Raw genomic sequence first — 3,592 nt, forward strand, 5'->3', positions numbered from 1 at the left:
CAGACTGGAAGACTGAGACTATGAGATTTCACCTTCTATCACTGGCACAGAGTCCCAAGAATGTACATGCTATTAACAAAGAAAAAGTAAGTTGTATGGGGGCTTTTTTATGTCATTACCCTACACATAGAAGAGCCATGAGACAGTAGTGTCCTACAGAATACCAATCCATATGCTCTTGGGTAAATCTAACTCATCTGGGATGAGTCAAAGATCTAAGATAAACTGTCTTCAATAAAATAATCTTGCAGATATAATGGCTAATAGCTTCATAACACTTAATATTGATAAAAAGTATTATAATATTCTTATTCATTTATTTGGTATGTTTTAAATAATACCAAATTGTAAGGTATTATCATAAAGTTTTGAAGATAAGCAAAGAGTACTACAATGTACTACAATAAGTTGGCAGGCAATCCAACAAGTAGAAAGCTCTGTACTGTTCTGGGTTACAGAGTGTGATATATCTCAATCACAGCAAAACTCCTAAAAAATTTTAAATACAATAAATATGGTATATGATATCTTCATCAGATACATGTTTCCATTTGACAAAAAGAAAAAAGAAAGAATTTGCAATTCAGTGACAGAAAAATTCCCAAACACAGATATTCATGCAAAAGTAGTCAACAAACACAGAATGGGAGATACTGTTTTTGATCTAACTATGAAAAATAAAATGTGGTAACATAATAGATGAAAGTTTTCCATAAGAGCATATTGCCAGATATCTGCATAAGTGACTGTGACTCAGGATACAATTTAAGTAGGCTTATTCCAACACTGCAAGGCAAATTCCTTTGAATTAGACGTAAGGACCTAAGAAAATATCCGTAAATTCCTTACAGAGGAGCCAGAGAGAAATGATCAGAAGCCTCTCTAGTGTAAAGTATGTTTTATCTTACTTGTTGATGTTGTGGGGCAAGAAAGAACTCAATCATATAGACATGTGCAAACTCCCAAAGAGAGAACAACTGCAACATCTCTCTCTTAGATTAGGATGTCATTGTCCAAATATGACTTCTTGCCTTCAGTCTTGGTATTTTCCCATAAGACACCTAGTGCAACTTCTTTTTTTTTTTTTTCCCTTAATTTTAAGTTAGCTAAGATCACTATTTCTCTTAAATTACACAATGGTCTTCAAGACAAAGTCCTATCCTCTTCAATAAACTTTCATGCAATATACTGTAACCTAATGCCAAGAATTCCCTGCCCCACTCCTGCTTCAACCTTCTTCACATTTCTCTAGAGCTAAACTATCTCCTAGAGCAGAAACTTTGCCACAAAAAAATATTCTCTCCCTTGTTTGGCCTTCATTTTCTAGCTTAAATAGCATTCTCATGAAAGTTTTTTTTGATTTTTCTAGATATATATTTACCCATTTTTTCTCTCTTGTAGAACTGTACCACTCACTTTATATTTTTTAAAGTAATATGTAATTTCATTTAATTATTCACTTTATTAGTAGTCTTTTTCTTTCAAACGAAACTTTAAGAACAAAATTGTTGGAGATCATACCATGAGAAAACAAGCTTTTCACAGTCTCCCACCCTGACAAGTCAAATGGCCTGGTACTAGGAGCTGGTCGTCACTCCCTTCTCCCTGTTTCCTTCCTGGCACCAGAGGCTGTAAAAGCTGAATTATAGTCCCCTCTTCCTTATCTCTTCCTGACTCCCATGACATCCAAGGACACTAGTTACATGCTGAGCCAGGCCTGACACCCAAGGCTGTTAAGGAGGATCCAAATTCCGGAGATAAGACACAGTGTGCCTGCCGCCTGGAGCCTGACTTCAGCCCTCATGCCCCCTGATGCCCACTTCTTTGTTCTTTGTTAATTCCCCCTCAACCCCTCCCTATTCTCCTTGATGTATGCTTTAAAAACCCGGCGTTTCATCCTAATAAACTGAGACCTTGACAGGACTTCCCTCCTTGGTCTCTGCTTCTCTCTTCTTTCCCTCCCATTTTCTCCCAGGTTTGCGGTCCCCCTCGCACCCACAAATACTTAGGTCCTGCTGGACCGAACACAAAATGAAATGCGGTAAATTGAAAATAGATTGCTGTGTCAATCACATATTAATTATTATTAGGTTCCCTATGGTATTGATAAAGTCATGAGGAGCCAGTGGTAATCAGCATCAATATTCACATACTACCTTCTTTACAACTGATGAAATAATGACAGCAACAAGGCTAAAAGATATTGGAAGTCTTTTAAAGAAGAAGGTGATTAAAGCTACATTAAAGCTGCAACTTAGCTCATCAACAAAACAATTCCAATAGGCATTATTTAGTAGTTGGAAAAGAAGTTAAGTATAATGACAACAACCTCAGTAAAAGAAACAGTTTATCAAAGGAATGATAGTGAAAAGTGAAGCAGAACACCACTTAAATTCAACATTTACATCTCTAGATTTCACATTATTGACCAAGTTCATAAAACCATAAACCAAACTTTTTCTCTCCCACTTCTTAAGAGTCTTATGCATTTATACCAATGCTATTTTCACTCCTTTTTTCTGTACTAAATAATCATTGTAAGCATCATTTTTGAAATTTAATATGTTCAACAATGTTTTGAGATGTGAAATATTCTCTCACAAGTAAAAATAGTTCACAGAATTTATAATCTTGCAGGTGACAGTTACGAAAACTAGTGTTTGATCTCTGTCCCTTATATTTTTTAAGTATCAGAGTTTAATGATTTAATAACTTTAAATTTTTCATGTTGATACATAAACCATGAAACCTAAATGAAAATGCATATTTTTGTTTCTGATTCATTTAAGAAATTAGCACTGTTGGTCATATGTGTCTATTTCATAATTTCCCTATGTGACTTTGCTTTAATCAGAAATTTATGAAATTGAAGTTATTTTACTTATTCCTTATAAATATGATGAATTAATTAATTTGAAACATGGACTATTTATGAGATATTTTCACAAAAATGAGAATTTGAAAATCTCATCACTTACTGTATGCTACTGTGAATTAATTTTTGGAAAAAATAGCTGATAAAATTGCATATGTTTAATATAGATAGTACAAACAGCTTTATATTTATAATAAATAGTTTGAAATTATAAAACCATATTTTCTTTCTGTATTACTACCCACAGATATAACTCTCCTCTAAGGATCTCATTTAACTTTTGGGAACTTGCTCCTTAATCTTTAATGTATTTTCATTAGAATTAGAACATAAGTGAAAATTACAAGTAATTGAAATTGACTTTGAAGTGCACATTAAAAGTTAAGACATAAAACTCTGGGATCAATATTGAGTAGCTATTTATTTATTTATTTATTTATTTATTTATTTATTTATTTATTTGTTTGTTTGTTTTTTTGAGACAGGGTTGTAGCTCTGCCTGTCCTGGGATCAATATTGAGTAGCTATTTATTTATTTATTTATTTATTTATTTACTTATTTATTTATTTGGTTTTTTTGAGACAGGGTTTCTCTGTGTAGCTCTGCCTGTCCTGGAACTCACTCTGTAGACCAGGCTGGTCTTGAACTCAGAGATCTACCTGCCTTTGCCTCCCAAGTGCTGGGATTAAAGGCATGTGCCACCACGCCTGGCTATG

Source organism: Mus caroli, unplaced genomic scaffold, assembly GCF_978045245.1.
Source record: "Mus caroli unplaced genomic scaffold, Mus_caroli_1 scaffold_3, whole genome shotgun sequence".
Lineage (NCBI taxonomy): Eukaryota > Metazoa > Chordata > Mammalia > Rodentia > Muridae > Mus > Mus caroli.